Below are 25,227 nucleotides of genomic sequence, written 5' to 3' on the forward strand. Positions count from 1 at the left end.
CCAACGTTGTTACACACACTGTACCTCCGAAGCATTGTTCTGGTAGACTCTCTCCATCCCACCTGGTGTCTCTTCAATGTCTTGTGCAGCGGCCAGAACTCGTGCCAGCAGATCTTCCTCTGTCTCTACAGGTGCCTCATAAATTGGGCTCTTCATACGACCCCACAAGAAGTAGTCCATAGGGGTCAAATCCGGCGAACGTGTCGGCCACGCGGTTGGACCACGACGGCCTATCCATCTTCCACCATACCGTCTGTTGAGATGTCTCTGGACAGCCAGTGAAAAGTGAGGTGGTGCTCCATCATGCTGAATCCACATTTCCTGGCGGTCATTCAATGGCACAGCTTCCAAGAACGGGTCCATTACGTGTCGTAGGAAGGCTAAGTATGCAGGACCCGTGAGCTTGGATGGAAGGAGGTATGGTCCAATCACGTAACCGTCCGGAATACCTGCCCACACGTTAATTCCAAACCTGTCTTGAAATCCCTGAACCTGCATGGCATGAGGGTTTTTGTCCGCCAGGATCTGCTTTCATCTGTGAAGAGAACTCGACGTGGAAACAGGGGAGCGTCGATGCAACGATGCAGGAACCATGTGCAGAAGGCGACGCGTTGTGGAAAGTCTGCTGGACCCATAGCGTGTACCCTTTGTAAGTGGTACGGATGTAATTATTGCTCATGCAGGGCGTCCAAGACGGTGCTGTGACTAACAGCCATTGCACGCGCAATTGTTTGCGAACTCGTTGACGGGCTATCTTCAATGCGACGCAGCACAGCTTCTTCAAAATCGGGAGTGCGGCGTCGCCGTGGAGCACCACAGTCCTGCCTCCTCACGGTGAAGGTACCCGTTTTCTCGTAGCCGTTGTGTAACTTGGGCAAACAGTTTGTGTGAAGGTGTGGAAAACGTTCGTGATACAGCCGACTAGCAGCTCTTCCGTTACCCCAAGCTTCGCCATACACAAGGAGCACGTCTGTGTGTTCCGCAAACGGTGTACTGCACCATGTTTCCTCTATCAGTGATGCACAGGTACTGACTCGGTCTCACACCAAAGCGGACAATTAGTGACATCTGGGGATCGTTTGACGTAGTTCACGTCATTGTGTCTACCCTGTTCCATACCAGGACAAGGAACTCTGAGACGTTTCTCTTGCCCTAAGCAGACGTTGAAGAGGTACACATCTGAAATGAAACTGTCGTAGAACGGAAACGATACTATTCCGGACGTGGGTTCCTATTCAAAATGTTCTGTACTCACTACCCTCTACATGTCCTAGAAGTTCGTAACGGGAGTTTCCGATCGCTCTGTAAATTGCAAATAGTATTTTAAGACAGCTATAATAGGAGGATATTCGTCCACATTCTCCAGTTTGCCGATGACACCGCCTTCCTTGCCCTTGCCCCCACACTGCAGCGCTCCCAACACCTTCTCCAATCCCATCTTGACCGGTTCACCGCTTGGTGCAACCAGTGGTTGCTCAAGGTCAATCCCTCCAAAACCCAGGCGATCATTGTAGGCAAAACCTCCCCTTCCTTCCGCATCCTTGATTTCTATCTCACCATCTATGGTCGTCCTATCGCCCTCACTCCCACCCTTAAGTACCTTGGCGTCACCCTCGACCGTCGCCCCTCCTGGGTCCCCCATATCCGGACAGTCCAAGCCAAGGCACGCCCCCGACTCAGTCTCCTCAAGCTCCTCTCCGGCCGTACGTGGGGTCTGGACCCCTCCACCATCCTCCACACCTATAAATCCCTCATCCGCCTTATCCTTTGTTATGCCCATCCGGGTTGGATCTCCGCCCCCCCCCCCTACCTTTTATAAATCCCTCCAAATCCTTGAACGCCATGCTCTCCTCCTCGCCTATCACATCCGTCTCCCCTCCCCCACGCAGATCCTGTATGATCTCATCCCCTTCCCCCACCTCATCCTTTTCCTTGAAAGGATACGGATCCTGTACACCTCCCGTAAACTCGATCCTCCTCACCCGCTAGTCTCCCCGATCCTCTCCCACCCCCGCCAGCTGCCGCACCTGTATTCCCACGTCCCACCCGGTCTCCATCTCTCCACCCTCCTTACCCTCTCCCAAGGTGACTTCCACCAGCTCCCCCTCCCTGATGATGTCCTCCTCCCCTCCATCTACCACTCCTATCAACTTTGACCCTGCCCCACCCCCCACTTCCGGTGTCCTTCCCTTTAGGCACCGTCCCTCCCTTCTCTTCCCTTCCCCTCTCTTTCCTTTTCCCCTGTCCCCTCCCTCCACCCCTCTTCCCCCAGGCTTCCCCTTCTCCTTCCTCCCTCCCCCTATCTCCCCTGCCTGTGGCATCTCTGCTCTCCCCTCTCGCTCTCCCACTCCCCTTCCTCCTCCTCCTCTCTTGGCAGGTCCCCGGACTCGCACACGCTCAGTGAAAATTCTCGCGCCGGAGGTCATCGCCATCAGTGTCTCGTGTGTGTGCCTTCGTTTGTGTTTAGTGTTTGTTCGCCGTCACGCCGCCACTGTTCAAGGGTACCGTCGCCATCATCCATGTTCTGTACGCCGTGTCAACTAGTGTCAGTGATGTTTTCTCGTCCAGCTTGAACGGCTCCATGTTTTTTGTTTTTTAGTGTCTACATTGTTTTGCCCGCCGTTTTGATTGTATTCTCTGTGCCCCCTCTATGTATTACTTATTGTAAGCCTCAAGGCTGAAGAGCGGCGTACTCAGCTGCTGACAGCCCGCCTTGTGTAAGGTGATAAAAATCACAATAAAGAAAAAAAAAGGAGGATATTACAAGTAGGTTCATTAGTATTAAGTGTAAGCACTAACAAATTAGCTAATAAAATTATGTGCGACCTAATTTTAAAGCTGAATATTGGAAAAATATTGCGGTTCTACAAGAATATAGATAAAACTTTCTGGTTTAATCTATTGCTTTTGTTATCCTGCATGTGACAGTACATATAACATGTTCTTTTTAAAGTGAAACGCTGTTTTTGCATTAACGTGAATCTCCACTTTTGTCTTTTTTTAATTATATGTTTTCTGTTGATGTTAAAATAACTTTTTGGATAGTTTAATGATTTTAATTCTTTCTTTTTTTATCTCATCATCTCATTAATTAATACACTGTGTATGGAAATTTTATACAGTCAAACGATAAACCTGAAACGTGTTATATGTGTTTAACCCTGGTGTTATTTTTGGATCAGTGTGGCCCAGAAAGCATTTTGTATTTGTACCCTAGCGATCGAAACTTCATGACTGTATTTTTACACATTCTACTTATTTTCAGCCTCAAATGAAAAAAAAATCTTCCCCTTCTCACAGCTTGGTACACTTGTGTCCCTTGGACCTATATGACCGGAATGTTGAAAAATTCTAACTATATAGAAATATTTGTAGCAAAATTTCATTTTTTCTTATCTGAGATTCATTCGTAATAATTTTTTTCATTTATTATAGAAACTTGATTCTTTCTTTGCTTTTTCTTGAAATGCTTATGTTGGGCAAAAATCGGATCACCTACTGTAGGTGTTCAAATTATCAAAGCATTTCCGCTACCAGTAATGTTTCATCAAATGTCAAAACATGAAGCGGCTATCATAACGAAACGATTTCTTCTTGATGAGCAGTTCGAAGCCTTACTAAATTTTTCTTACAGAGAGGAGAACATTTCTGCAGAAAAAAGTTACATGACTGACGACGCATTCGTCCGACATGTTAATCAACAGACGCTTCCGGCGTTGATACTTCGCAGGGTAACGTGGAAGCGGTGCAAGTGATTCAGTAAAAAGACGAAAACACAATTTGGAATTTATAAACGTTTTCACAAATTGTATCAGTACTCAGTGCAAACGTCATGCAAACTGACTACTGGTCCGATAAGACATACTACAAGCAGAGTCATGTGAAGTTCTTATGAGAGATAATATTCTGAATATTGTGGTGGAAACGACTAATACTGAGGCTCAAACAGTTTATGGTGACAGCCACCATGAGATCGTGTTACACTTGCACCTTACATTGGTTTGTTATTACTGGCTGGTGTGTGTAAATCGTATGGTGAGTCGACAATGGGACCAGAAACAGATGGAATCATCTTCCCTGTCGTAATGTCACAGTAACCATTATGTTCATCTCACGTGTGTTACACTTAGATGACAAGTTTGATCTACGAGCGCGAACAGGAAATAACGTACTGCTAGCATCTACAAGATTGCTTTGGAAAAAGTGGGTGGAACATTTAGGAACTGAAACTTCCTGACAGATTAAAATTGTGTGCCGGGCCGAGACTCGAACTCGGCAAAGGTCCCGAGTTCGAGTCTCGGTCCGGCACACAATTTTAATCTGCCAGGAGGCTTCAAAACCAGCGCACACTCCGCTGCAGAGTGAAAATTTCCATTCTGAATACTTAGGAACTGTGTAGTGCTAGCACAAATTTAAGCGTAGATCAGCAAAGAGAAGCTAAATTTAAAATTATAACAACCTTTAATAATTTATGAGTATTATACCCTCGAATACCAATCGGTTGCTATAACTGGAAAGTGCATAGATGTATACCTTTCTGTAAGGAAAGTAGCAGGCCAATTCAATATTCTAGGCGATACAGTCTGGAACCGCGCGACCGCTACGGTCGCAGGTTCGAATCCTGCCTCGGGCATGGATGTGTGTGATGCCCTTAGGTTAGTTAGGTTTAAGTAGTTCTAAGTTCTAGGGGACTGATGACCTCAGAAGCTAAGTCCCATAGTGCGCAGTGCCATTTGATCCATTTGAGCCAATTCTATAACTGCCGTAACAATTTCAGAATCCCTTTGATTTTTATAGACGAATATGGTGTTCGCAGTTTTTTTATCTTTCTTTCCTCCTTTTATGGGAGAGGTACAAACGGATAATCAAGATGGGTGCAAGGATGGGCTGTAGTTTAACACAAATCATTCACAATCACTTTGGTTTACCAGAAGATATGTCACCCGGTCGTGAAAGCCTTCATACTATTCACAATCATTGTTTAACTGAAATGAAGAAATTACGAATCAGGCGAAAGAAAGCTTGGGAGGAGGAATGTAAGTATAACGTCTAAACAAGTCAGTTTCAGAGTTAAAGGAATCACGGGCCAAGAGGCCGGGTGTAATAAACGGTTGAAAGAACGAGCGGAGAGGATTGGTCAGCACACTTAGATTACGAGATAAAGGTGAAAGGAAAGCTAACAAGAAGGTGATAAAGACGACTAGAAATTACAATAACTAGTCGTTAACATCAGTATATCAATCAAATTCTAGGAAAAGGCTGATAACAAACAAAGCCGACAGTAGGAATGAAATACCGAGAACGAAGATCTCACATTGACGATGCAAGACGCGGATGTAATCTTTCAGCCCTACTGTTAAGAACTATTGATGGAAATAAAACAATGTTCGGCAGTGGCGAAAATTTTAATGTGAAAAGATATGAGAGATAGCATTCGCCGATGACGTTGCTATTCTTAGTGAAAGTGAAAAAGAATTACAGGACGTGGGAAATGGAATGAACACGCTCAAAAGATAATTGTCTGCGAATGGAATACAGATCGGGAGTATACCGAATTTAACATCGGTCTCAATCTGAGGAAGAAATTTCTGAGAATGTGTGTTTGCAGCACAGCATTCCGTGGTATCACGGCCAAGAAGAGAGTCGATGCATTTGTGTTGTGCTGCTGTATGAGACTGCTGAAAATTAGGTGGACTGATATCCGAAGGAATGAGGAGATCCTACGGAAGGAACATATGGAACACAATGACAGGAAGAAGGGACAGGATGATACGACATGTGTTCGGACAACAAGAAATAACTTTCATGGTACCGGAGGGAGCTGCAGAGGGTAGATTAGGAAAGAAGGAGTCTGGAATATGCACAATAAGCAGTTGAGGACATGGGTTAGTGATGGGAATAATAAAAGGAAGATAATCGATACAGTCTGTTGTTGGAAAACAGGCGATCATTCACTTGTAGACGTAAATATTGGTTGATTTATTTGGTGAGTGAAACCGGCCTATGCGAGTAACCAAATAAAAGCAATCGAGTCAGTCGGTGTATTTTACGTATCGATTGGTTTATTATTTATTCATTTCCTTCGAGTGAGACCAGTCTGCGGGACTGAAAACACTTGATAAAATCCGTTGTAATTTTGCATCTTGATTGAATTATTTATTCCTTCCTTTCAAGTAACACCAGTCAGTAGTTCTTCTGTCAGTTGGACCACGTATTCGCTGTTCAGACTGCAACCACTACTTCGTGTTTTAGTTGACTGAGCTAGCCATTCATTCTTCTAAGTGAATTCCGTCTGCAATAGTTTCTTTAAATGAACTAAAGCAGTGATGTACAACCAGGGCACACATATCTCCATACCGCCCCGCTTCCCAGGGGTATGTGAAGTCATTTCAGGAGGTATGTCGAAATTAAACATTACACATTTCCATTAATTACATGTGAGACTACACTTCTAGTTATTTAAACCTGATTAATATATTGTGCAATAAACATCATCGTAATTAACCTGACGTATCGTTGGAGCTACAAAGTTCCGCATGATATCCGTTGAAGATGCAAGAAGGAGGGATATACACTACAAAATTTTAGAGGCTGTTAGCGTCCCATTTTACTGAAAAGGTGTCATGATGTCCATTACTTAAAAACATTTGAATTTAGCTCTAGAACACTTATTGAGTCAATTTGTGTGGAATGTGAATATATCGTGCAGAAAATTACGGATGTGCTAATCAAACACGTGCACACGAACTTGTTTACATTTAACCGTCTTAAAAAGGGAGCAGATCATGGGCACGAAGAAATACTACTCACAGTCATACAGGGGTCGGACCAAAATATGAAATCGCCGCGAGAAATACAAGCTTGGACATAAATACAGATGCTGGTGGAGCCTCCAGGTTGTGCTGTTGTACGTGACCGAGTGCATTATGCTGGAGCTTTGATTTCCCGTGATCATAATCATAACATTAAATCTTTTCGCAATAAATATCATCCGCCGGCCGAAGTGGCCGTGCGGTTAAAGGCGCTGCAGCCTGGAACCGCAAGACCGCTACGGTCGCAGGTTCGAATCCTGCCTCGGGCATGGATGTTTGTGATGTCCTTAGGTTACTTAGGTTTAACTAGTTCTAAGTTCTAGGGGACTAATGGCCTCAGCAGTTGAGTCCCATAATGCTCAGAGCCAATTAATATCATCCAAAGTAATATTCAGAATCAGCTCCATAATAACACAGAGCATCTGGTGAACGAATACTAGTAATCAACCACGTCTTTGTCGTGACTGTACAGCCGCCACGGATTTCCCGTGCCAACATAAATGCTGACCGTGCGAAATACACTCATCAAAAAAAGTTTGGCATCACCTTGGTTCCGAGAGTTCCGGAACCTGTTTACAAAATTTGAGCAGAGATCAACATAAACATCATTTCCGCCCTTTGTAGTGCTTATGAAAACCACACATGCCAACTTGTACCACCATACAGAGGTGGTGGTCCAGACTGCTGTACACACCGGTACATCTAATACCCAGTAGCACGTCCTCTTGCATTGATGCATGTCTGTATTCGTCGTGGCATACTATCCACGAGTTCATCAAGGCACTGTTGGTCCACATTGTCCCACTCCTCAACGGTGATTTGGCGTACATCCCTCAGAGTGGTTGGTGGATGACTTCGTCCATAAACAGCCTGTATCAATTTATTCCAGGCATTTTCCATAGCGTTCATGGTTGGAGGACATGCTGGCCACTCTAGTCGAGCGTTGTCGTTATCCTGAAGGAAGTCATCCACAAAATATGCGCGATGTGGGTGCGAACTGTCGTCCATTAAGACGAATGTCTCGCCAATATCCTACCGATATGGTTGCACATCGTACAGGTGTTACGGCGCCTTCCATGACCACCAGCGGCGTATGTCGGCCCCACATAATGCCACCCCAAAACAGCAGGGAAACTCTACCTTGCTGCACTCGCTGGACAGTGTGTCTAAGGCGTTCAGCCTGACCGGGTTGCCTCCAAACACGCCTCTGACGATAGCCTGGTTGAAGGCATATGCGTCACTCAATGGTGAAGAGATTGCGATGCCAATCTTGAGCGGTCCATGTTGTTGGCATGTAGTTGGGCCCACCTTTACCGCGCTGCATGGTGCCGTGGTTGCAAAGATGGACCTCGCCATGGACGTCGGGAATGAATATCGCATCATTCCGCCTATTGCGTACAGTCTGAGTCGCAACACGACGTCCTGAGGCTTGACGAAAAGCGTTATTCAACATGGTGGTCAGTGCTCCTCCGAGCCGTAATACGTAGGTAGCGGTTATCCACTGCAATAGTAGCCCTTGGGCGGTCTGCGCGAGGCATGTCATCAACAGTTCGTGTCTCTCTGTATCTCCTCTATGTCCGAACAACATCTCCTTGGTTCACTCCAAGACGCCTGGACACTTCTCTTGTTGATAGCCCTTCCCGGCACAAAGTAACAATGCGGACGCGATCTAACTGCGGTATTGACTGTCTAGGGATGGTTGAGCTACGAATAACACGAGCTGTGTACCTCCTTCCTGGTGGAATGACTGATCGGCTGTCGGACCCTCTCCGTCTAACAGACGCTGCTCATGCGTGGTTGTTTACATCTTTGGGTGGGTTTAGTGGCATCTATGATAAAATATCCAGAGTCCACGTCTATCTTCAGGAGTACTGGGAACTGGGGTGATGTACAACTTTTTTTGATGTGTGCGTGTTGGTCCCCGTTTCCTTACGCTACATATCATTCATGAAGGGAATACTACAGCGAATTAATTTGCGAGAAAAGAACATAAGAAGCTGCAGGTGGATACTAAATCAGGTTTCACGAAAAGGACCAATACTTGTTTCCTTTACACGTCGTTTAAGCAGAATTTCTAGAAGAGAATACCACTATTAACGTAATTTACACCAGAATTAAGTTAACTGCCATTGGTAGATTGGACTAGGTGGCTTCTCACGTCACAATGTTATATATGTGCCATAATCCACAGAATATTGAGGAGAGTCCTGCCACGTTATCTCAGTTTTATATTCTTAAGAAAATGCATCAATATGAGATCCTATTTGGCGTAAGGTGAGTCAAGAGAAAATTTCTCTTTGTACCACCTCTCACGTGGTACATCAAGCCTTACAAAGAGGTTCTAGAATCAAGGTAAATTCACTTTTAATTGATTATTTTCCCCACTTTTGATTCAGAAAGCACTTTCTGAAGATAGCCAGACATTGAAATAAGGAACTTTTGCACCACTGGGGCATTCGTATTTGCTGGATCTGTTTGTAAGTTGCGCCAAATCATATCTTAAGTTAACACACATAAAACATTTCCACACACACGTTTTGTATTGCAGTATAACCTAATATTTTCGATCTGAAGAGTTCGCACTTTACAAACTTCTGCCCTCTTAGTTGGCACGTGCGGGAGCACGGACACACACAGAGCTACGCACGTGAAATCGGTCTTATTCATCTACACATTTATTTCACACACGAATTTTATTGTAATCGTGACTAACAATTCCACTTGAGGGAGATTGTAATTTACAATCCTGTTGTGCCCTCGTTCGGCATGAACGACGGCATAATGTCACATAAGGCTTCTCGCGAATTAGAACTTAAAAAACTAGCACCCATAAATATTCTATCTACACAAAATTTGAATTCACAACTTACCTTACGTCCAAAATTCTGAAAGAGACGTATTCCTACCTAACAGTTCACTGAAGGTGAAATGAGCAATCACACTATACTTTCGGACTGTGGATTCCCAAACGTCCACTTACCACCAGTTTCCGCTCCAGAGTGCTGGGAGGGTCGCAGACTGTTACCCTCGTTTGTCCGTCCCAAAAGTTCGCCAACACATCCTTCCAAAGAGCAGTTTTTCTTGCCAACGCTATGCTTCACCACCTGATCAGTGGCCAGTGTCCTGTTGTTTCTGTCACTCTCTTTGCAGCAGTGCTCCGTCCGCTTTTGGCACATCTGCATTGCAGACGCTGTAGCCTATCACCAGAGATGTCAAAATGGTTCAAATGGCTCTGAGCACTATGGGACTTAACATCTGTGGTTATCAGTCCCCTAGAACATAGAACTACTTAAACCTAACTAACCTAAGGACACCACACACATCCATGCCCGAGGCAGGATTCGAAACTGCGACCGTAGCAGTCGCGCGGTTCCGGACTGAGCGCCTAGAACCACTAGACCACCGCGGCCGGCCCAGAGATGTCTACACCATCCAAAGTATCCCAGATATTCATACACCACACAGGATACAAGGAGTACTAAAACGTACATGATGTCGGTTTTCTCTTATTACAACGAGCTCTGCCTTCCCCGAGTCTGTTCACGTCCCCAAACAGAAGGATTTGGTCACGAGATGCAGTGAATGCGACATGAGGTAATAAGAGAGACCAACCAGCGAACTCTCAAGGTTTGTGACGACAAAGACGAGAACTACAGCTGGTAAATCACTGCTTAATTGAATGTCTCGTTCGGGAACGCTGTCAGCGTCGAAACAACGCGTAGGATGGTCTGTAAGCTCGGCTTTTCTGGGCGAGCTGGAATTTCAAAACCACTTATTAGCAATGCAGATGCCCTTAACAGGAAAACGTGGCGCCGAAGCCGAGATGCCTGGATTATGGAGCCATGGAAGAAAGTCATTTGGTAGGGTGAGTCTTGTTTCAAAGTCTTTTAAAATTCTAGCCAAGTTTACGTGTGAAGTGTGAAACATGGTACCAGTTCAGTGATGATTTCGACAGCAATATCGAGGTATTCCATGGACTCCATGGTTACTCTGCAAGGCTGCATTTCTGCCATGGATTATGGGAACATTTCGACTGATCAGGTCCATTCTACTGTACAGTGTTTGCTCCCCAGTAGTGATGATGTGTTCCAAGACGATGGGCCCCCTGTCCACACAGCTCACATGGTCAAAAACTGGCCTTGTGAGCACGAGGATGTACTGTCACATCTCTCCTAACCACCCGCCACAAGACATCAATATTACTGTGCCTTTGTGGCTACTTTGGAGAGAAAAGTGTGTGATCTGTATCCATCATTGGTACCTTAACTCCGCACCATTTTACGAGAGGAACGCTATAAGTTTCCACTGAAAGCCATACAGGATCTGCATTCATCAATTTCTAGACAACTTGAATCTGTTTTGAACGCCAGCGGTTTCCTACACCGATTCAGGCATTTTAATGGGCTCTGTGTCCGGTGTTTCCAGGTTTTCGTCCACCCCCGTCCACATTGCTACCTCAGTTTCACAGTTAAGTTCTCTTGTCGCCACTGTGAGCAATCTGAGAGTATGTTCGAACCCTCTGGACCGTTGGACGTGTTACGTCACCAGCTGCGCCGCCGCCCAGGTTAGCAGGAGCAGCGGAGAGGTGGCGCGTATAGGCAGTTGGTTGCAGCAGCCTGTTTACAGGAGGCGCTCGGTACCTCCACCGTTTGCACAGCAGGTACACAAACTGCGGGACAGGAAGGAGGAACTGGAAAGGGGGAGGGGATAATATAAACAGTAACTTCCTGCTGGTATGATGTGGCTCTCGGCACACTTGTTCACGGTCACAGCTCGAACAGTATCTAGTAATGGTCTGCTGAGAGCTCCTGAATTTAGAAAGTGTATAATGGCGTTTTAACCAAAAATTACATTTCCTTAAGAACATCGTTTTTATTTATAACTCCTTTCAATAAAGTACGTTATTTGTGCCTAAAAATGTTTACAATTCTTGTCGTGTTTCATGTACAACTGTAAAGACTGAAGAAGTATGTAAATTAAATTACTGAACATGGGCACTGAGTGAAAACATTCATTTAACTGACGTGACCGTCAGAGATTTATGCCTGTTGTCTCAGATTAATTGAAACTATTGAGACTTGGAGAGCGAGTGAAAATATATTCTTGCAGCCGATGTGGCCGCAGACACTAGTTACATTCAATTGTTTCATTCGACCGACGAAAAAACAGTCTAGTGACCAAGTGGATGTTGATAGCAGTCTGTTGTCTAATTAGTAACGTAGGGTGGAGATGTTACTCTGAGATGAATATATTGATATCAGAGAGAAATTTGTGGTGGCTCCTAACCAAAATTAGAGTGGGTGCTGCTCCAGAAAATTTGTTGCATCCGTTTTAAAGCTGTGTAAATAACTGTCATAAAAAATTGACTCAGAAACGTGATAAAATCCTAAAAGAACAAAATCAAATTGTTTCACTTAACTTAACCTGAATTGTTACAGTTCAAGCTTGATTTATTTATTTAAAAAGGAAATCCATTCTTCTTTTTTGAATTTTTGCAAAAGGATGAATTATTTTATCCTTAAAAAGCACTACAAGTGTATTTAGTGTTTCCAAATTCACAGTGCTTTTTAGAAAAGATTTTATTTTTTTCACTGGTAAATAGCTGCGTCCGGCTCTGATATATTTAGGAAAATGCCGAGAGGATTTTTGTCTGTTTCGTAATTCACTAAGAACACTGTCTAAATTTTTTAAGTATAAATTTTAGCAATAATCGTGAATGTCAACATACATTATACTGGGTGGTGAATGAAAAACTGGCCCCGAGTACAGACTGCTCGCCAATTACGCAGGAACTGTTGCCTGTCACGAGCAGATACGACAACAGACAGATAAATATGTAACTACTAGATAATAGAAAATAACAAATAAGCTAATGCAAAGGGCTATATTTACTGAAATGATCTAGTCTTTTGCATTACATTACATTACATTAGATGCTGAAAATGACCTCTTTCTGCTTCAACGCAGTTTTGCGCGCGCCCAAACATGTTAACATATAATTTGTGCAGCTCAGCCGCATCAATCCTCAAAATTTAATTGCTAATATTCCCAGGTCTTTTGACGTTATTGAGTTATTTGCGTACACTTTTCCCCTTGGACTGCACACAGATACAAGTCAAAAGAAGCTGGGTCCACCGAACGCTTAAACCACAGAACATTGCTGACAGTCCATTCTTTTGTGAATATTCCACGAATTTGTGAGACTGACCGCGTGAAGTGCGACAGGTCGCTCCATCCTGTCGAAATACTGCATAGATACCTTCATGAGAGGTCAGCTGTGCGTAAAATTCCTCGAAGATTCGTATATACACAGCAGTGTTTACTGCTGTTTGATAAAACTATGGGACCCACAATACGACTTGCACACGACCCTCCGATTGTTTAATCGTATCGGAATTGTTTGTTGACCTGTATTTGGTGTTCTGGGAGTTCACATGTCCTGTCAGATGGAACCAGGCTTCATCACTCGTGAAATACAGCAACGCATCCAACATTCCTCTCTCAGATATTTAACGTAGCCACGTACAATAATTCAAACGTTTTGTCTTATCACGTTAACAAGAGCTCCGCGGAACATTCATTTGTTGCAACATTCTATGTCTCGACTTCTTCGGACTCTGGATCATTCGTCCTATCACAGCAGGTGTATGAACGAAAGGGACTCGCTGCTCTTTTGAGTTTGCAACTGATCCTGTAGCATGCTACTTTTGTCACGAATTCCTGTCTACTGTTGTATGTTGGTATGGAAAACCCATGAAATGTCTTTGAAAAAATGTCCAACGTTTCTTTAAATGAACCGGTAAACACGTACGCCTCCACTACTGCGGTTCTTTCTTGAAGAGAATACGTCTCACTCATGTATTTACTTCCCATGCCTTAACCAAGTCAAAATCGTCTTTCATAATGACACAACAAAACGTAGTCACCACAGTTTTAAAACAATAGAAGACAACTGGTGGGTTACATTCAGCGGTCTGGTACTCGTGAACGATTCTTCTTGCACCACCCTGTACTTTCAGTTCAATTTCAAGCTCTTGTTTGTCAATGATGTGGTATTCTTCAGTGGCCAGTACTATATCATTGGAAGGATATCTTTCCATTATATCAACCTACATACTGTCACAAACATCCTCACTTCTAACATTAGTGTCTTTCAAGGTTTCTCACAGTACTATCAATTTCTTAATTCCAAAATAGCAGTTACATATTCATTGGCTTAAAATGACTTATTTCTCAACATTACATTTGGTTGTTAATTATTTCAAAATGAAGCTTAACCTTACGATAAAGCGGTAACCAAAATTTGAAATTATCATTCAGGTGTCTTAAAATTCCCGTTGCTTCTGTGATGGTTTGATCTGCACTCGATGTACACTGAATTTTAGGAAGACTGTTTTCGGAAGGCTGCCAATTTTTATGACGGGCATTTGTGGTCCACCTTGTACAAGATGGATTTGAAATGTTGACGTCCATATACTTCTTGAGAGTCGACACACGTTGAGGTGATTTTGAGAAGAATGATGCAATCGCGAGAATGTTAGACCAAAAAAAAAAAAAAAAATTCAAACAATGGAAAATCCAGGACCGAGTGTAGCAATATTATGAAAGTGAAACTTGCTACCCACCATATAATGGAGATGCTGAGTCGCAGAGAGGCACAGCAAAAATACAAATTGACAGTCTTTTTGTTGTGCCTATCTGCGACTCAGCATCTCCCCTATGTGGTGAGTAGCAACTTCGCCTTTCATAATACTGCAGAAAAATATTTTTGCGTTTCGTGTAATACTTGCTGCATTTCTCAATATTAAATTATGTTGATTTGCATAACAGTGAATGAAATATGCCTTACCTTAGCCTGCTTTTATTTTTGCTACAATTTCCGCTTTTCTATCTTTCATGAAATCTGTACCGTCAAATATCTGAACTAATAGTTTTTGACATTTTCCTTGAAAGATTATGTCCTATTATTCTAAACTTCGGTTTGCTAATCCATCAACGCTTTATTTTTCTGGATTAAAGAATCCACAAAAAATTCTCAAATATTTCTGTTATTAACAATACGTAAGGCAGAACAAGTATCATTAGAGTGTGTCATCAGTCGTGAGAGCTACAAAAGAAGTTTTTCTCATTTCCGTCCTTATGTCCTCTGTAGCAGGTAGGCAAGTATCTTACCTTAAATGGTCTACGAATCCTGTTTAAAGGCAGCACTGATTTCTAAGTTATTCTTCATATTTGAATCTAATTTAGATGCAAAAATTACTGATCCTCTTAATATCCTTGGATATTGTGTGCCGGACCGCGACTCGAACTCCCGACCTTTGCTTTCGCGGGCAAGTGCTCTACCAACTGTCAATGAAGCATTCCCAAGTGTCAACGAACGACTTTTATGAAACTTGGTGTGTAGAGAGCGCAAAACAGTGCAATATGTATTATTTTATTTGTGCCCAATTTCACTTTTAAGGGACAAAACAAATCCCGAAAGGTAATTTGGCATATTTGGTTTAGAGGGAATATCGTCGAAACCATAATATACTGAAAATGTTTCTGCATGAAAGTTGATATGTAATTAATGTTACTCAAAGCTGTAGCCTCAGCTTTTGTAATGATTTGAACTTTTGCAAAATACCCAATCTTCATTTATTAATTTTGAGAAATGAACGTTTTGTCACAACATGAATTGAAGAAGCTTTCAAGCTGTTTACTTGAATACTCTTTTTGGAAAATAAGCTGCACACGATGTGCTATCGGAGTATTCTTAACATATGTTATCAAAATAAACTTTCATTACTATTCTAATTATTTATTTTACTTATATTTGTTTTTTTAAAATTGTTATTTAATGTTTTACATTATCGTGTTTTTTTAGTTTATCGCTTTACATATGTGTGTTTCGTTAGATGAACATAAAAAGTAACTCATTATTAGGATAGAAAATAATTGCAATAATTATAATCTGTAAGGGAATGCCTAAAACATCACTCTTTTTACACCACGCACGTAAACGAAATTTCTCCACCTAATATCCACGACAGACAATCCAATATAAAACAAATTTCAGCGGGATTTCAAATTGTCACCTGGTTTATATAAGGCATATTTTAGCAAATTGGTAAGCCTTGGCAGAGAGAACTGATTATGTACTAGTTAATGCAGCTTGACTGCACTATTTATTAAGTGCGGAGTGACATCATAATCATTCAAAAGAACTAGATATAAAGGAATTATCACAAAGTTCTTTCACCATCAAAAGCTGAGTACGTTCCGCGTGTGTACCTTTGCTGTCGAACCATTTGAAATCACCAGACGTGTCTTGTTCTCGGATATGACGCTAAAAACGTTTTTTCGTGAACTACATTCCTGGACTATATTTCCTCTATTCGATATGCCTGGTTGAGGCAGTGGAGGGAAAGAGAAAAGTCCCAGAGGTGCTTTCCTCGTGTGCAATAAGGAAGGCAGAATGATGTGTACAATGTCTGTAACAACGTTGCTGGTCGCACATCGAGCCGGTGTTGTAATACATCAGTACCGTTATTTACGTACAGTATGCGGGTTCTTTTCCTTTTGGAATAATGTAAACACGCAATCTTTAAGTGTTAATACAAACAAATGGGTATAAGTGATAAACGGACGTTTCGCATCGTTTCCTTTCTAATTGTTACCTAATAATTTTAATGCGGCACTCCTGAATCAGTTCCTCAAGCAGAAGATGAGCTAAACGTCTGAACTGAAACCAGCGTACAACGGAAAAGCCATGTTTCGGAACATTGGTTCCTGCTCAAAATATTATGTACTCACTCTCTTCTACAAGTACTGGATGTTTGTAACGGAAATTTCCGAACATCCTGCTTACAGTAAAAGTATAAAGAAAGAAAGTAAAGAGGACTCACCAAAAAATGGTTCAAAGGGCTCTGAGCACTATGGGACTTAACATCTGAGGTCATCGGTCCCCTAGACTTCAAACTACGTAAACCTAACTAACCTAAGGACATCACACACATATCCATGCCCGAGGCAGGATTCGAACCTGCGACCGTAGCAGCAGCGCGGTTCCGGACTGATGAGCCTAGAACCGCTCGGCCACAGCGGCCAGCAGGACTCATCATATTAAATGTTATCTATAATATCAAGTAGAAACAGGGAATGCTGATGTTCCACAATGCCTAAAAGCAAGCTGGCATCGCTACAACGCAAAAAAGGAAAAGAAGTCTTTGTGTCTTGGGGTTTGAAGATTAATTACCAAAAAACAGAATACTTGACTAACGATTCAGATGAGCTAGACATTGAAGGAAAGAAATTTGGGATCCATTTTAGAAATCGAGGGAAAATGAGAGATAGAAATCAATAAAAGAATTAGTAGCGGACGGAGGGTCATTGGGATGCTTAATTCAGTCTTATGGAGCAGGAATGTAATGAGCAGAACTAAAAAATTAATATACAAATCCATATTAGAGAGCGTGGCTCTGTATGGAACGGAGACCTGGACAATTAACATGAAGCACATTAAAAAATTACAAGCTCTAGACATGGACTTCTGGAGAAGATCGGCAAGAATCTCCAAGAAAGAATATATGACGTAATGGATAGGAAGAAATTACAGTGGTACGGGCATGTACGACGAATGGAGAAAACCAGAATACCAAAATTGATACTGGAGTGGGAACCGGAGGGGAGAAGAAGAGGACCACCTATGACCACCTGGCTCCAAAATGTAGAGCACACAATGAGGAGAATGGACACAGAGGAAGAGGACACACAAGATCGAAACACCTGGAGGAATATTTTGAAAATATAGTTTAAGAACGTTTATTGTTCGTATTGTAATTTCCAAGTAAATTATTATGTTGGAGATAAGCCTCTGCAAGGAGGAAAAGCTCAAAATAATAATAATAAAAAGTCTTTGTGTGTCTTCTTTATAATAAATGTATTACTAAAAAGGGGTGATTAAGTTTTAAAAAAAGAGAGCGTGCATAAGATATGAGCTATGATGTTCGTGAGGGGAGGGGGATGAGGGCGGGGAGAGGGGTAAACTTCGTAGCTAATGTCGAACACAGCACGTTATCTCTTGGAGCACAAATGTAGACTTAGATGAAGATGCTGACGGATAACGACCACCAGCAATAGAGGCTTTTTTCGACGGACACCCTCGCCAAGCAACCGCCACACGGAAGTGTGTAATGGACAGCTCCAGACGTCGCCGCCTTCCCCGGCACGAGCCATTCCGCTGGGAAGGGAACCGGAGACTCCTTTATGGCCTTGTCTGGGCGGCCATAATTTCCTTCACTTTGTCTCCGCAAATTGCGGCGATAAAAGCGCCGACTCATTAATCAGAGCAGGAGCGGCCGCCGACGTGATGGATGGATGAAGTCGCCCGGGCCAGCAGGGAGGCGGCTGCAAAACACGCCTGTTTACCCGGCTGGGCAGCCAGCAGCCTGTTTACCGGGGACAGCTGGCAGCTGGCAGCTGGCAGGTGGCAGGTGGAAGCTGGCAGCAACAGGCTGCCCCCAGGGGCAGGCCAGTCACCGCCGGCCGCCGTCAATGTTGCAGGCCGTGCGGCGCGTGCAAACTCAACCTCCCCGGTTAAGCTCTGCCCACGGTAATGTTGACCGCGTGTCGCACTATACATGGCATTCCTAATGCATTCATCCGTAGAGGCCCTCGCTGGTGACTAGCTAATGCAGCCGGTGTGCGGACTAGACATGGGTAGTGCGTGAACGAACGGGTGCAAAGAAACGGTTCACCAAGATGAACGAAAGGACCGAGGAACGAATTCCATGGAACGGTCGCGGCGGTCTACTTATAGTTCCCGGGAAGGAGGAACGATCGGTTCATAGTTTACTTCGGTCGCGGCGGTCTACTTATAGTTCCCGGGGACGAGGAACGATCGGTTCATAGTTCACTAGTTCACTTCGGTCGCGGCGGTGACTTCGGCAGTTCTCGTTCCAGCCTCGGTCGCGTGCTCGTCTCAGTCTCGGTCTCCCTCGGCCGCACTCGTCGTTCTTCGCATGACCACCTGTCTCAGTTCCACTGCCGACTGTTCCTAGTTAGTTCAGTATCCAGTTGTTCCGTTCACTACCCCTCGCCCATTTTACATGTGTTTCAAACTGTTCTTGCACTTGATTCTGGCTATTCAGCGTCCAACGACCGGTAATCAAAAAGTATTTTATAGTTACATAAATTACGTAAAAATTACGTTGTATCTAATAGGTACGTCTTTTCAGGTAACAAAAGGGCATATCAGCTCACTTCATTATATCGATGAACAGCAGAAGACATACTTATTATAACAAGGCAAGTTTTTTTGTTATTCATGTATTTTTTGGTTTCATCGACTTGATTTAGCAACCAACTTTCAATAATTTGCTTAATTTTTAGTGTAAGAAAATTCATATAAAACGATTTTTGTGTATCTCTCAAATACAAAACATTACAATTAGGAAGGCTCTAATTATTTTTGAGTTTGGTTTTTTCCAATTTACATTACCTGCTACTTTGCTTTCTTTGTAAAAAAAAAAAAAAAAAAAAAAAAAAAAGGTTGGTTGTGGGTTATTTTGGCTCAGTAGGAAAAGCGGTGACTCTCCATTTGAAAAGACATAGATTGCCATAAAATCGTACTTACTTATTATCTCAAAAACATTTGTTCAGAAGGAGCTTTCAAACCTAAAACTTTATTATTATTATTATTGCTGCATTAACTTTTTACTGTGACGCAAGTACGATGCACTCCGTCTACAGGCCACAAGTGGCCCATCGGGACCAACCGGCCACCGTGCTATCCTCAGCTGAGGATGCGGATAGGAGGGGCGTGTGGTCAGCACACCGCCAAGTATGATGAGAAAACCATATTTTATTTTATGCTTTCATAAAGGCCTCTACTTCGCTTACGAACTCAGAGACAACGTGAAGTATATATAGGGTGTAAACGATTATTGTTTACAACGTAGTATAGCTATGTAGTGGAAGTCGAAACGAAGAATTTTATACAAGACACTTGTGGTCTATTAAGTTGGGAAACAACCACCAACAGGTTTACAAGACTACATGAGCTATAGCCCATGTGCGTCGCGTGAGAATTTCATGTTCTCCTCTCCAGCTCTCTACACATCGTCATCGATTGTTTCGCAATTGTTGCTTGCACTAGCTTGTTGTTTCTTCACTGCCTAATTATTACATGTTTGTCTGTTTGTTGTATCTGCTTGTAACGGGCAACACATAGTCCGTAATTGGCGAGTAGTCTGTATTCGGGGCCGGTTTTCCATGCGCCACCCTATATTATTCCCCTGCGATCAGCCACACAAGGCTACAGTTGGCTAAACGAGAGGTTCTGCAGAATCACAGAAATTACTTCTAATAGTGTGTGAGAATTCTCTAATGAATAAAAACTGTATACGCTAGGGGGGGGGGGGGGGAGGCAAGTGCCCTCTCTTGGTGCCCTCCATCCTTCAGTCACCTACACTACTAGTTTTCAGTTTTTGATAAGAACCATATACCAAGCACAAATGAACGGTGAACGAGTAAAAATGAGCGGTTCCCAACAAAAAAAAAAAAAAAAAAAAAAAAAAAACAACGATCAGCAGTGAACTAGTTTCCAAGGATGAACGAGTTTGCCCATCCTTAGTGCGGACATTTGCCACGCCGGACATTTGCCACGATTTTACCTCCTCCTCATTGCTGTCTCGCAGTAAGGGTACTTACTGAGCCTTTCCACTGGTTTACTTGGAACATCTCGCATTGAAATCCGCACCAAATTTCGAGCCTCAGTAAAACTTCGCCAATCTTGGAGATTCTGCGTTCGTCTAAGTTATACGTGCCGTTTTCGGTGCTCCTGCAGCAGCTTTCTGTTGTATTTTGTGTACTATGGGGGATTAGTTTCATCTTTTATTAATTTATTTGGTATGATTCTCTCCAGTGCTGTTGACACTATTTCTTTGAACTTAAGCCACATATGGTCTTCACTTACATAGTTTGGAAGGATAGGAGACTGTCTCTTAGAAAGACGTCAACCGAATTTTTAGCTGCTTTTATAAATAGATATATTTCGCGTTTAGTTTTGGTGAATTTCTGTTACAGCGTTGAGCCTCGCTCGACTGTGTGTTCACTAATCCCTGTATCCGTCGTGATGCTCAGGATTATTTGTGGCTAAGAGGTCAAGTGTGTTTTTGAGATCATTTACAATTTGAATGGCCTCGTGAACCAGTTGTTCAAAATAATTTTTAAAAAAGCATTTAGAACAATTACGAAAGTTGTTTCCTATCTACAATAGGGTCTGAAAATATATTTTTGTCAACATACGGAAGGTAGATTGAAGTCACTACCAGCTACAATTGTATGAGTAGCGTACCTATTTGTGATAACACTGAAGTTTTCTTTGAACTGTTCAGCAGCTGTTTCATCTGAGACCGGGGGGTCGATAAAAGGAGCCATTATTAATTTATTCCTGTTGTCGGATATAGCCTCTGCCCATCCTAAGTCACAGGAACTATCTGCTTCAATGTCGCTTGTGAACAGAAACACACATTACATTATTTTTCCTTAAGTTGTGCTTCTTGTTTCTGTTGTAGTGCAGGTCATTACAATTACGGCTTTTCCCTCCAAAACATAGGATGCTTTCCCTGTGACCCTGTAAATACCAGAGCTAAACAATGTAGAACAACAACGTACGTTACAAGCATAGCATTCTGTACTACTTCATTTCCTTATTTCTAACATATTAAAATTGTACGTCGACTTTAGATGACATGTCAATCATAGATGTTCTTATCTCTATTTAGTGAACGTATTTTCAGTCATGTTTTGAACATTGTCCCGCTACACTTTATTAACTAATCTTTCGCCACAGGGGATATCGGATTTTATAGAGTAAATTAATATGCAGTATGTCGTCCTTCATATCAAACATTCACATTCGCATTTCTTCTTTCCTTATTGTCTTTTGGGCATGCAGTTGTAGTAATTAAAGTAGGCACAAATGTAGTGATAGAAAAGGAACAGCGTAAAAAAAATGGTTCAAATGGCTCTCAGCACTATGGGACTTAACAGCTGTGGTCATCAGTCCCCTAGGACTTAGAACTACTTAAACCTAACTAACCTAAGGACATCACACACATCCATGCCCGAGGCAAGATTCGAACCTGCGACCGTAGCAGTCTCGCGGTTCCGGACTGCGCGCCTAGAACCGCGAGACCACCGCGGTCGGCGGGAGTTAACATCTGATGTCATTAGTCCCCTAGAACTACTCACACCTAACTAACCTAAGGACATCACACACATCCTTGGCCGAGGCAGGATTCGAACCTGCGACCTTAGCGGTCGCTCGGTTCGAGACTGAAGCGCCTAGAACCGCTCGGCCAGGAATAGCGTACATTCGCATTCTCTTTACATCGTTGCTTTCTTGTTGCTCCGCTGTCGATGGACTGCTTCTATCGCAATCAGTAAGCGAGAAAGGAAGCTATCGTACAGACAGAGGAATCTATATTTATACTGGTCATAATCGTAGGTATTGCTTTCGTTTCCCACAAGATATAAATACTTCGATTTCGGAAAAGAAACTCTGTATTTCGCCAAGATGTCGCAGAAGAAGGTCCCTTACGTACTGGTAGTATCGAGTAAGATGTGGAGACGGCGGTTTGAAAGTGGACAGAAGAAGTACGAGGAAGGGCGTCCCTTACCCGAGGGATCGCTACTCAAGCTACCTGACGAAGGGGCAAGTGTGGCAAATGTCCGGCGTGGCAAATGTCCAGCGTGGCAAATGTCCGGCATTCAATGCAGCCCTGCCATTTCTGCTCAAAGATATTTTAGTTGATTATACGAGAATTGAAGCGATAACGTTCAGAACTTCTAAAATCATGTTTGCAGGTCCCTGGTTGGTATCTGATAAATGTATAAAAATTACATTGATATTAAATCTCAGTGCAGAACTACCTTAAAGTTAAATAAAAACGAAAGTGTGTGAAGCACACGATGCGAAATCCAGGCTATAATCCGTTCATCATAAGAATAAACCTGATGTAAACATTGCACTATGTATTATTTCGTGTTTGCTGGAACCTCATTGGATTTACGTTTCACGTGGGACTGCAAACCAAGCTGTCGCGAGTACTGTCAAGTACGATAATAAGGGTACATTTTGGGCTGTGTGTTCCGCGCATATCGACTTAGCGATAATGCGGGACAACCGCTTTACCAGCGCTTTTAACTTGGAGAGCACTGGTCGGTCAGCTGGTACAGCTAGCCTGCAGTCACGTGGCCAGCTTCAGTTCACACGTAAAGAGAGAGGAGCAGAGGATTAATACAGCTTCAAATGTCATTTAATTTTTAAGCAGAATGAGATAATACACTGCAAATCTCTTACAATACGCTTCTTACACTACTAGACGAAAACTGCAACACGTATTCGTTTTTAGCTAACATACTATTGTAGAAAATTACTGACTTAACCACAGGGTATTTTTTCTGCGTAAGTTGTGTGTAACGTAAGAAGGATTTCTCCGTATAGTTAAATATTGAAGCCACTGAAAATAATACTTACAGTCAGTCGTCTGCAATCTCTTAACTCCTTCCTTATCCGAATCCGAGAAATACATTTCAATTCTGAATGTGTCACCTTCTACGTTGATAACGAGCTTATCAACAACGGAATCCACGAAGCCAACCCGACACTGGATTTTCTTTATGACGAGCCGTTCTATATCCCGCCAGCGTTTGGCAGTGAGGTGTTAAAATGCTGCGTGCGTTAGTTCCAGCGCGTCTGGTAGTTTAACAGTCTTGCTACTTCCCGGGCCAAATCCTATAGCTTGGCTCCAGATCAGTTCTGTTGGGTTCATATTGTAATGGTACAGTAGCATATGTAAAAGTGTAGCATTTGTATGATGTGCTCGATGTTGTGTAAATGATTGTTTTTCATGTTTCTACGACACTTATCTACCGCTCTGGTACAAAACGGTTGACATAGTCCAAATAAAGAGAATTTCGCTTTTCATTTTTACCTTAAAAATTAAATTGTTACGTTTCATTAATTTAAACAACTTTTATGAACAGACTTTCATAAAACTTCGATAATTAAGAATTTTTAATTAGAAATGGGAACAGGAATTTCGCGTCTAATATATAATTAGAAACATGAAATTAGAAACATGAACTAGTGCGTGATTCATGAAAAATTATGAGTTTTATAATAACGAGACGTAGGTATTTCAAATCGGCACTGGACAGGTTTGAATCAACCGACGGCGCTGTACGTTCAACATGAGTTTGATTATCAACTCATTTTATACAATGCTGGAAAAACTAGAAAGCTGATTATCTCCGTACATTTATGAAAAACATTAAGAACAGCCGGCCGCGGTGGTCTAGCGGTTCTATGCGCGCAGTCCGGAACCGCGCGACTGCTACGGTCGCAGGTTCGTATCCTGCCTCGGGCATGGATGTGTGTGATGTCCTTAGGTTGGTTAGGTTTAAGTAGTTCCAAGTTCTAGGGGACTGATGACCACAGATGTTAAGTCCCATAGTGCTCAGAGCCAGCCATTAAGAGCAGCTTATTTCTCGGCACTTTTTAACCGTGTTCCACGCGCGTGTTTCACAACGGAACAGAAAGCAGCCGCAGCCATTTTGATACTGCGTGTTAACAGTGCGATAATCAGATCACAACGCTGCAGCGGCTGTTACTGTTCACGATTTTGAAATTAAAAACTACGTAGCAAAAGCATCACTAAGGAAACTTTGATGGCTGTTTATACCTTAAAGCTTCACTTAACGTAACTTAGTAGTAAGATATACGTGAGTCAAGCGGGCAACTACGCGAGTGTACGTCTTTTATGACTCCTGACTACCTGACTTAATCTTATGATGAACAAATTATAACCAGCATGTCAAACAATCGCCTGAGAGAGAGCAATCCATTTTCAATTCAATTTGTATATGCATTCTGAGTGCAAAAGATACTGATTAAAATGTTGGTCCTGAATACTGTATATCTTCAGTCTTGCAAACAATGACTGTATCACAATCCTTATTGTAATTACATAGAAAAGGACGTATAAGATAACGTATCTCACTTTATGATAATGCTCACAAGATAGTACTTTTCTTACATCTTTTACTAGACGATACCTCTGAACTGGTAACCTGTTGCTATGAGGATAAAGATGAAACTGTCGAAAATCGAATTTCATTTACTGTACTTGCGATTTGCAATACCAGACGGTATGTTCTCACTTTTCATAAAAATGCTTCCGCAGCACACAATTCGCTATGTGCAATGCGAGTATACAGAAACATTCATAAAAGTTAACAGTGTAAAATAAGGAACTAAGCTTAACGATTGATAAACGAGAACAAAGACTCCAAGTATAAATATGCTTCATTAGCAATAATACGCCCTTTCATAAAGTTCTCAACTCAACAAATCGGCAAAATATTT

At 42.5% G+C, this 25,227-nt stretch overlaps 1 protein-coding gene across 1 annotated transcript in view; it reads right to left on the reverse strand.

The window, feature by feature from the left end:
* LOC126416851 (uncharacterized) overlaps positions 1 to 25,227 on the reverse strand; it is a 1,707,974-nt gene that overhangs the window by 847,277 nt on the left and 835,470 nt on the right. The window lies entirely within an intron of this gene.

This window comes from Schistocerca serialis, chromosome 8, assembly GCF_023864345.2.
Source record: "Schistocerca serialis cubense isolate TAMUIC-IGC-003099 chromosome 8, iqSchSeri2.2, whole genome shotgun sequence".
In the NCBI taxonomy this organism is placed as follows: Eukaryota; Metazoa; Arthropoda; class Insecta; order Orthoptera; family Acrididae; genus Schistocerca; species Schistocerca serialis.